Below are 11737 nucleotides of genomic sequence, written 5' to 3'. Positions count from 1 at the left end.
AATTTACACAGGAAATTAACTTCCTTTTGAACAATTTTTATATAAATTGTTCCATGCCATTGGTTACAATTTTTACATGTCAACATTCTCATTGTTTCCATTCTGTTTGTTCTGTTTCCATTTATCTAGCTTCCCTTCCCCTCCCTGCCATCTCATCTTTGCTGTTGGGCGAATGTTGATCATTTGGTCTCAAAGAGTTAATTGTTTAAGGGAGCACGTTACTCACAGGTGATATGATTTATTTTATAAGCCAATCCATTATTTGCCTGAAAGGTGTCCTGCACAAATAGCTTCAATTCCAAGTTCAGAGGGTATCTTACGGTGATAGTATCGGGGGTTTCCCTAGTCTCCATCGGTCCAGTAGGTCTGGCTGTTTTTGACAATTCGAGATTTGTTTTACATTTTTCTCCCATTCTATCTGGGATATTCTATTATGTCCCTAGTCAGAACAGTCAGTAGTGGTAGCCGGGTATGATGGTCAAGGTTGAATGTCAACTTGTTTGGGTCATGATTCTCAGTGTTTGGCAGTTATGGAATGATGTAGTCATCCCCTCGACGAGGGGAAGATTGAGGATAAGGACCTAGCTCCAGAGCCGACAGAGAGAGAAAGACTTCCCCTGGAGCTGATACCCAGAATTTGGACTTTTAGCCTACTTTACTGTGAGTAAATAAATCTCTCTGTTAAAGCTATCCACTTGTGGTATTTCTGTTACAGCAGCACTAGATGACTAAGACGGAGACCCATAAGGTCTCGATTCCTGTCCATTGCACCTCCAGCAGCCACCATTTTGAGTATGGATGTTATGCCTACACTTGGACAGCCATCTCGGGACTATAAACAAGAAGAATAAGGGAAAGGGCAAAAGAATTTCAGGCACTTGACCCTGACAATCAAGCCTTTGACCTGGTATCAGCAGGAAATTTTTTTTCTTTTTTTTGAGATTTTGATTTTTAAAAACATCTTTATTCTCTTCTCAGATTAAACAGTAAAGAAATATGGGTTGAAAATCATTTTCTTTTTTTTTTTTTTTTGGTTGTTCTCTATTTTCTTTTACTTTTCCATGTTGGTATTGAGAACCTTAATGCTACAATTTTTTCCTAATCTTTTCACTAGATACTGTTTTTCTCTTTGCAAACTCTTAGGATCTCTACATCCCTAGTGGTTGGAAATTACATCACAAAGAATATCATATATAAAGATTTTCATCTATTCTGTGTATTGCCTCTGTTGCCTCTATGGTATTTCTTCCTGTTTCTTTGGCGTGTGTCTTTCATATTGAAGGCTTTCCTAAAATGTCTAGTGACCTTGGCTCTGTGTTCACATTTCACATAGAGACTCTAAAAAAAAAAAAGCCACTGTAAACTCCGTGTGCCTGGGTGAGAGGGTGGAGGGCTCATCAATAAGTGAAGCGTCACTTTAAATAATGGGGGTGGAGTTGGCAAATAACTCTTTCTTTGGTTTACTCAAGCATCAAACTTCTGTAGGTCTTTTTCTAGAGCCATCCAAGTTTTCCAGAAAAGGATCTTCTGATCTTTTTCCTAGCTAAGGAGGGGTTGGCAGAGCCTGACTGGTAGCCTGCTTGAAGCTAAAAAGAACTGGAGGTTCCACCATTCAGCATTCAAACTTTTACCTAATCCTCCAGGTTTCAGTCTGACACCTACCTCATCTCCACTCCCTAACCCTGTACCTAGTGCTCCCTGCCTCGAGCCTCTCTGGTTTAATTTCCTTAAAGAATATACCTCACTTCTCCTAAGGCAGTAGGGGTGGGATTGGTGCCTAGATATATGAAATGGACGTAGCTAGAAGTTGCTTATATGGGTCTGAACTCAGGAAGGAAGGATTACCTGACAATCTCAATTTTCCTTGTATAGACTTTTAACCAATCTTTTTGATGGAGCAATCCACATCACCCCCACCTTTTTCTGGTAGTTATGGTGTACATTATGTTGATTCTTGTCACTATCCCTCTTTATGGGCCCTTAGATTTATTTTCTTCTGCTCTGCTAAATCTCCTTGATCCCCTTAATGCTTCACATAGTGCAGTTTCAGGCTTACAGTTATATCCTCCTTTCACATATAGTCATTTCACAACATTCATATCTTCATGCTGACCCGACCCGTTCTGTCCTTCCCTTTCCAAGGCCGAGATTATATTCATTCCTCCCCAGAAATGCCTCCTTTAGCTATTTCCCAGTTCAATAGCACCATCTTGTGTTGCTTTTGGCAAGAGTCACTCTGGTCAAATCACACTATCAGAGGCTTTTCTTTTTGCTGTGTGTGCATAGTGTGTGCATGGTGGAAATCATGACCTAAAAGGCCCAGGTACCCTCACGTTGCCAGGCGGATTTCTCAGCCTTCCTTCTTTGCCTCTCAGCTTCAGAAACCTGCTATTTCAACACATCTTTGTAGAGTACAGCAACACAATTCAGAATCTTCCTCCCCAGTCCCTGGCTCTGGACTTTCTAAGAAAGTCACTCATGTTATCATCGGCCCTTTAGTAAGGTTCTCTTGAGGGAACCAGCCCCGTCTTTAAGGGATCCTGTGTCTGCAGGTGGAACAGAACATGAGCCATAGTATAGTTCAAGCCCTTCTCTTATTTACCTGTTCTCTCCTGACCAGAAAAGCTTCCAATGTATTTAGAGTATCAGCATCCATCATGTGGGTGCACCCATCACTTTACATTTTTTATGGTCACTCTTGGTCCAATTCTATCTCTACTGGACCTTGACCTCACAGGCATTTCACCTTCCCTAGCTTCCATCATATCTCTGCTCAGCACCAACCCAGAGAAGTAATTTAGCTCCTTTTCTCATTCACCCCTTTGCCGCCAAAATAAAAAGGGCATTTGTGTGTACAAGCATTTTTGAAAATTTGGGTGATAAAAAGAGGGGTTTTATACTACCATGTTGCCTGACCACCTCCCCATCAAGACTCCTCTCCAGGCTCTCCAACTTTCTCTTTTCTCTAGAGCCCTGGGAACCACAGGTCTCCTGGAATCTTAATTTTCCTCCTTTTATTACACACAAAATCCTTCTTCATCCACTATCTTGACCATAGCCCTACCTTCTTCACAGAGCTACAGAATCAACCATTCCTCTGCCAAAACAAAGGTCTTGTGCATATGAGGTACCAAGGTTCTGTTAAGGATGATGGGCAAATTTGGAAAATAATGATGGTAATGGTTGCACAAAATGATGACTGTAAGCGATAATGCTGAATTATACATTTAAAAATATTGAAATGGAAAATGTTTTGTTGTGTTGTTCTTTTTAGTTACCAACAGTCACTTCTAACTCACAGAAACCCCATGTATTTCACAATAGAACTTCTCCATAGTGTTTCTTAAATGTAATCTTAACAGAAGCAGATTGGCAGGTCTCTTTTTTTTTTTTCCCCTGGGTATCACTGGGTGGGTTCAAATTGGCAACCTTTAGGTTAGCTGTTGAGAGCAAACCGTTTGTGCCACCTAGGGACTATACATATACATACACACACACACACATACACACACACACATACATACCTATGTGGAGCCCTGGTGGCACAGTGGTTAAGAGCTTGGCTGTTAACCAAAAGGCCAGCCACTCCTTGGAAAGTCTAGGGGGCAGTTCTACTCTGTCCTACAGGGTCATTACAAGTCAGAATCAACTGGTGGCAACAGGTTATATATATATACAACCAAAAAAAACCAAACCTGTTGCACCACCAGGGCTCCATACACGCACACACACACACACACACATATATATACTTTTGTTGTGGTGGTGGTTCCAACTCAGAACAAAACACTGCCTGATCCTGCGCCATCCTCAAAATCATTGCTATGTTTGAGCCCATTGTTGTAGCCACTGTGTTGATCCATCTGATAGAGGGTCTTCCTCTTTTCACTGACCCTCTACCAAGCATGATGTCCTTCTGCAGGGACAGGTCCCTCCTGATAGCATGTCCAAGGTATGTGAGAAGTCTCACCATCCTCTCTTCCAAGGAGCTTAGAAGTACTCTGGCTGTCCTTCTTACGAGATAGACTTGTTCGTTCTTCGGGAAGTCCATGGTATGTTTAATATTCTTCCGCGACACGAAAAAAGAAATGCATCAATTCTTCTACATACTTTCCACAATAAAAAAACAAGCAAAGCAAAACCAAATAAAAGAAAAAAACAAATGACTTACTTTTGGAACTTGAAAAAGTTGGAATGTTCCTTTTTTTCCTCCTTCCTCATATATATATTGATTTATCAACCAAAAAAAATGTCAACTCAGAATTCAGAGTTTTCAATGATTATGTTTTTCTATGTTGCATAAATAATATCTTCATTTAATTAACCTAAAGTATACATTTTTCTCATGATCTAAAAATTTCCCTAAAGACTTTTTACCAGGCAGCCAGCAAACTATATTCGAACTCCTACTATGTAGAAGGCGTTATGCAGACTAGGCTCTGTCCAATTTTTTACAAAATCCAAGAAGCCCCAGGAGTCTAGTTCTGACTGTCGTTTCTTATATTAATTTTGTCAGGCTTCTGGCTGCTGAAGATCACACTCTAAATTGATGGACATGGAGGTCTCTACATCCTTTGTTTAACTTTTGATCAATCTGTACTTCTGTACATTATATGCCAACTCCCCTTACGTCCTTTTATGGGCTGGACTCAGATTTGGATGCATCAACTGACAAGTGAATATATCCAGCGTCATGAGGTGGCACCACCAACCAGCAACACCTCCTTTGTGACTTTTGTCACCTCAGCAGTGTTTGTTAAGATTATTTGAAAAATTATTCCATATGACTTCTAATCTTTACAAAATTATGGTAGAAATGAGAACTGTAGATCCCATAAACCTTGTACTTGACCTAAAAAAAAAAACCATTTAAGTGCAGCAAAAGCAGAAAATCTTCCATTGGATGCTCATTGGACTTAACCCAGGTTACATCACGAGCAATTGTGGAGAGAATTAAGTTTAAGGAGAATGCTAGAAATGCCGAAAATAAATATGTTATTGAACATGGTGTCTACATGATGAAGTTTAATTGGGATTTTGATAATATTTTTATTTATCTAGGAGCCAGTTCTAACATATAACCTAATTCTCATATATGTATTTCACATGCATGTTCAGAATCAGAGTATGAACAAAAGTAGCCGGTTACCTATTGTGATGGTTAATGTCATGTGTCAACTTGACTAGGCTATAATTCTCAGTGGTTTGGCAGAAACTGTGTATCACCTCCCATTTTGTGATCTGATTTGAGCAGCCAATTACTAGAGGAGTTTCCTTGAGGGTGTGGCCTGCATTCATGACATAAAAATAAATGTTCTGGCAAAGTTTGCTCTGTCTTGATCCTGCATTCTTCTAATCATCCTCTGATCTCCGCTTCTTGGGACCTGAGAAGCCTTCAGCCAGCCAACCTGACCTGCAGATTTTGGGTTCTTCAGCCTCTGCAACCATGTGAGTCAGGAGAAGCTTCTAGCCTCTGCCAGTCCCACGATTTGGGACTTGTCAACCTCCACAATTGCATGAGCCATTTTTTTTTTATATACATATTTATATATGCTTCACTGGTTTTTCTCCTCTAGAAAACCCAGCCTAAGACACCTGTATAATAATATTTGCATTTTCTATTTACATCATCAGATAAAATCTTCACAAAAACAACCCAATAAAGTAAAAAAAAAAAAAAATTTTAGTAGACAAGGTAAAATTGTCATGGCTGTTTTACAGATGGAACTCATGTTAATTTCCCTCCTTCTTTTCCCCATTTCATTTTTAGGAGGACAGCATCCATGAAGTATGCAACTTTCATACTTTCTCTCTCTTATATCCCTTTTGCTTGGTGGATCTTCTGATCATTTCCCTGCCAGTGCAATCTTCACCCTGGGTCATCCTCCAGTGCCTCTCTTCCACACTTAAAACTCTGAGTTGTGCTGCACTACATGAGCCAAACCTTCTGCTTGAAGTCCAGGTGGGTTCACAAGGCCTCCACATCACCTCTAGGTGAATTTCCTTACTGGAAGTTCAAATTTCTTAAGAGAATCACAATATAAGAAAGTTTTTCATGCATACCAAAAGAAGGCTTTTAAAGTTTTAGATTCTTCTCAAGGAGGCAGAGTTCTACATGAACAATCCTCAATTCTGTCTTCTTTTCATTTATTTTTATTAATTTCCGTCATTCAGATCGCTAAGGTAACAGATGCCTGCCGACACAAATTTGAAACAGGCTGGACCTGGGTCTCCCAGACCTAGTGGGAAGTTTCTCATTAAATTCCCCCAGGCCTTTTTTCTGACCTAGTTCCAAGCCTTCCTTCTCTCTGTCTGCTCCAGAAACTATCTCAATATCAGGAAAACTGGAAATCCTACCATCTACTATTTTGTAGCCAAGTTTGCCAGTTAGGGCATACTTCCACCTGAAAGCTAAAACGATGACCACTGGTCATATCCTTCATATAAAGTTATGCAGGGCAACAGGTTTTCCTTTATATATGGCCTTTCTGGCCCTAGGCTTATAGCTTTGCCAAGATGATTAGCTAGGCTACAATCTTGCAAAGGGAGTGGACTGTTTAATATGCAAATAAGCTACATAAAACCTTGCAGAGATTGGACAGTTTACCATGCAAATGAGGTGTGTAAAACTCTTGCAGTGACTGGACAGTTTACTATGCAAATAAGGTACATTTGATCTACTGAGGGGCTTGGTTAGTTCATAGCCTTGCTGGGTAGGAACCATGCCTTGAAATTGAAAAGGAGCTTGCTGTATAAGCAGTTACCTGAGTTTTTGAGAGAGAGAGACAGGAGAGATAGAGAAAAGAAGGGGCTGTAACACTGAAGACGGCAAGAAATGACACAAGATAAGGAGAAATGAGTGAGAGACGGCAAAGCCCAGCAGCAGGAGGCCTAAGCAGGCCTGGCAGCAGCAGACCCAAACAGACCCAGTAGCAGTAGGCCCAAACTAAGGACCTGCCTGCAGATACAGCTGAGAAGGAGCTGAGAGCTATCTTAGACGAAAGCTGTCCTGATTGAAGAACTGTATCTTGTCTTCTGAGTTGTATAAATTTGTTTCCAAGTTGATCCTGATCCCAGGTTGTATCCAGTTATTTCTAAGTTGATTCTGATCCCAAGTTATAACCTGTTATTTCCTCCAATAAACCACTTAACTGTTAGTACAGTTCATCAGCTCTGTGAGACATTGCAGCAAATTACCAAACCCAAAGATGGGAGGAAGAATACTGAGGGTAGGGGGATAGTTGGTGTTAGAGATGATGGGATGGAATAGCAGTTGGGAGAAGTTGGACATTTCGAATATCTTTAAACTTTGCCCAAAAGGAACCAGCTTTGAGCTGATTCTTTTTTTTTTTTTTTCAGAACTTCATTTCTTTTTATTGCCAAATAATATTTCATTGCGTAGGTATACAACATTTACTTATCCATTCATCAGTTGAGAGACATTTGGGTTGTTTCCCCTTTTTGGCTATTCCTCTGAATTTTTTTTAAAATTGTACTTTAGATGAAAATTTACAGAACAAACTAGTTTCTCATCAAACAGTTAGTACCAACATTGTTCTATGACATTGGTTAACAACCCCACAACATGTCAACACTCTCCCTTCTCAACCCTGGGTTCCCTATTACCAGCTTTCCTGTTCCCTCCTGACTTCAAGTCCCTGCCCCAGGGCTGGTGCCCCACTTTAGTCTTGTTTTGCTCCATGGGCCTGTTCAATCTTTGGCTGAAGGGTGAACCTCAGGAGTGACCTCATTACTGAGCTGAAAGGCTGTCCAGGGGCCATACTCTCAGGGTTTCTCCAGTCTCTGTCAGGCCACCAAGTCTGGTCTTTATTTTTGACTTAGAATTTTGTTCTACATTTTTCTTCAGCTCTGTCCAGGACTCTCTATTATGATCCCTAATCAGACCAGTCTGTGGTGGTAGCCAGGCACCACCTAGTTCTACTGGACTCAGTCTGGTGGAGACAGTGGTAGACATGGTCCATTAGTCCTTTGGACTAATCTTTCCCTCGTGCCTTTAGTTTTCTTCATTTTCCCTTGCTCCCCAAGGGGGGAGACCAGTGGAGTAACCTAAATGGCTGCTCAAAGGCTTTTAAGACCACAGACACTACTCACCAAAATAGAATGTAGAACATTTTCTTTATGAACTATGTTATGCCAATTGAGCTAGGTGTTTCCTGAGACCATGGTCCCCCCAACCCTCAGCCCAGCAATTCGGCCCCTCAGGGAGTTTGGATATGTCTGTGGAGCTCCCATGACCTTGCCTTGTACAGGTTGTGCTGGCTTCCCCAGTGTTGTGTACTATCTTACCCTTCCATAAAGTCACCACTTATCTGTTGTCTATTAAGTGTTTTTCCATCCCTACCTTTCCCCTCCCTCTTAACCATCTGATTGTTTCTTTTTGTAAGTAAACGTTTGCATGAGTTTTTACAGAAGTGGTCTCATATAGTATTTGTCCTCTTTGTGATTGGCTTCTCTCACTCAGCATAATGCCCTCCAGATTCATCCATGTTATGAGATGCTTCACAGATTCATCGTTGTTCTTTATTGTTGCATAATATTCCATTATGTGTATGTGCCATAGTTTGTTTACCCATTCATCTGCTGATGGGCATCTAGATTGTTTCCACGTCTTTGTTACTGTGAACAATGCTGCAATAAACATGGGTATGCATGTCTATTTGTGTGATGACTCTTATTTCTCTAGGATATATTCCTAGGAGTGGGATTGCTGGATCATATGGTATTTCTGTTTCTAGCTTTCTAAGGAAACGCCATATCATTTTACAAAATGGTTGCATCATTTTGCATTCCCACCAGCAGTGCATAAGAGTTCTGATCTCCCCGCAGCCTCTTCAACATTTGTTATTTTCTGTTTTATTGATTCTTGCCAGTAGTGTGGGGGTGACATGTTATCTCATTGTGGTTTTGATTTGCATTTCTCTGATGGCTAGAGATCCTGAGCATTTCCTCACGTCTGTTGGCCGCTTGAATGTCTTCCTTGGAGAAGTGTCTGTTCATTTCTTTGTTCATTTTTTAGTTGGATTATTGTCTTTTTGTTGTAGAGGTATTGGATTTTCTTGTAGATTTTAGAGATTACACCTTTATCTGATTTGTAAGAGCCAAAAATATTTTCCCAGCCTGTAGGCTCTCTTTACTCTTTTGGTGAAGTGTTTTGGAAAAGAAAAAAAAAAATTTTTTTTTTGATGTGCATAGTGTTTAATTTTTAGAAGATCCCAGTTATCTAACTTATCCTCTGGAGTTTGTGTGTTGTTTGTTGTGGTTTTTATACTGTTAATGACGTGTGTTAGGGCCTCTAGCATTGATCCTATTTTTTCTTCTATGGACTTCATAGTTTTTGGCTTTGTACTTAGGTCTTTAATCCATTTTGAATTAGTTTTTGTATACGGTGTGAAGTATGGGTCCTGTTTCATTTTTTTTGCAGATGGACGTCCAGTTTTGCCAGCACCATTTGTTAAAAAGACTGTCCTTTCCCCATTTGATGGACTTTGGGCCCTTGTCAAAGATTAGGTGACTATTGGTGGATGGGTTTGCATCTGGGTGGGTTCTCAGTTCTGTTCCAGTGGTCAACGTATCTGTTGTTGTACCAGCACCAGGCTGTTTTGACTACTGTAGTTGTATAGTAGGTTCTGAGGTCAGGTAGTGCAAGTCCTCCTACTTTATTCTCCATCAGTAGTGCATTACTTATCCAAGGCTTCTTCCCTTTCCACATAAAGTTAATGATAAGTTTTTCCATCTCTTTAAAGAATGCTGTTGGTATTTGGATTGGGATTGCACTGTATTTGTAAATCCCTTTGGGTAGAATTGTCATTTTCACAATGTTGAGACTACCTATCTGTGAGCATGGTATGTTTTTCCATTTATGTAGAACTCTTTTGGTTTCTTACAGTAGTGTTTTTTAGTTTTCTTTGTATAGATCTTTTACATCCCAGTTAGATTTATTCCCAAGTATTTTATTTATTTTTTTTTTTTAGGGCTATTATAAATGGTGTTGTTTTCCTGATTTCCTTTTCATTGTTCTCTTTATTGGTGTATAGAAATCAAATTGATTTTTGTATGTTCATCTTATATCCTGCTAAACTGCTGAATCTTTCTATTAGTTCCAGTAGTTTTCTTGTAGAGTCTCTTGGATTTTCTATGCACAGTATCATATCCACAAATGGGGACAGTTTAACTTCATTACCAATTTGGATGCCCTTTATTTCTGTTTCTTGCCTTATTGCTCTAGCTAGGACTTCCAACGCAATGTTAAATAGGAGTGGCGATAAAGGGCACCCTTGTCTTGTTCCTGTTCTCAAGGGGAATGTTTTCAGCCTCTCTCAATTAAGAATGATGTTGGTCATTTGTTTTGTATAGATGTCTTTTATTATGTTGAGAAATTTCCCTTCTAACCTATTTTATTGAGAGTTTTTATCAGGAGTGGCTGTTGGGTTTTGCCGAATGCCTTTTCTGCGATGACTGACATGATCGTGTGATTCTTTTTTTTTTTTTTTTTCGTTTTATTTATGTGGTGGCTTATGTTAATTGATTTTCTAATGTTGCACCACCCTTGCATACCTGGCATGAATCCTACTTGTTTGTGGTGTATTATTTTTTTGATATGATGCTGAATTCTATTGGCTAGAATTTTGTTGAGAATTTATGCAACTATATTCATGAGAGACATTGGTCTATAGCTTTCTTTTTTTTCTGGTGTCTTTGCCTGGTTTTGGTATCAGGGTTATACTGGCTTTATAGAATGAATTTGGAAGTATCGCTTACTTTTCTATGTTCTGAAATAGTCTGAGTAGTACTAGTGTAAGCTCTTCTCTGAATGTTTGGTAGAATTCTCCAGTGAAGCTATCTGGGCAAGGGCTTTTTTCTTGTTGTTGGAAGTTTTTTTTTATTATCTTTTCAATCTCTTCTTTTGTATGGGTCTGTTCAGATTTTCAACATCATTTTGTATTAGTTTGGGTAGGTAGTGTGTCTCTAGATATTTGTCTATTTCCTCTAGGTTTTCTAATTTGTTGGAGTATAGGTTTTCATAATACTCTGTTATGATCCTTTTATTTCAGTTGGGTCTGTTGTAACGTCCCCATTCCATTTCTTACTGGGTTATTTGCCTCATCTCCTACTTTTCTTTTGTCAATTTGGCCAGTGGTTTGTCAATTTTCTTGATCCTTTCAAAGAACCAATTTTGATTTTGTTGATTCTTTCTGTTGTTTTTCTATTCTCTATTTCATTTACTTCTGCTCTGATCTTTATTATATCCTTTCTTCGGATTCCTGTGGGCTTCTTTTGCCATTGTCTTTCTACTTGTTCAAGTTATGTAATTAACTTTTGTCCCTTTCTTCTTTTTTTTTTTTTTAATTTTTATTGTGCTTTAAGTGAAAGTTTACAGATCAAGTCAGTCTTTCATACAAAAATTTATATACACCTTGCTATGTACTCCTAGTTGCTCTCCCCTTAATGAGACTACACACTCCTTCTCTCCCCTGTCTATTTTCATGTCCATTCATCCAGCTTCTGGCCCCCTCTGCCCTCTCATCTCCTCTCCAGGCGGGAGCTGCCCACATAGTCTCATGTGTCTACTTGATCCAAGAAACTCATTCCTCACTAGTATCATTTTCTATGCCATAGTCCAGTCAAATCCCTGTCTGAAGAGTTGGCTTTGGGAATGGTTACTGAACCTGGGCTAACATAAGGTCTGGGGACCATGATCTCCGGGGTCCTTCTAGTC

The sequence above is a fragment of the Elephas maximus genome, chromosome 7, assembly GCF_024166365.1.
Source record: "Elephas maximus indicus isolate mEleMax1 chromosome 7, mEleMax1 primary haplotype, whole genome shotgun sequence".
NCBI classification, from domain to species: Eukaryota; Metazoa; Chordata; class Mammalia; order Proboscidea; family Elephantidae; genus Elephas; species Elephas maximus.
This window is presented reverse-complemented; position numbering follows the sequence as displayed.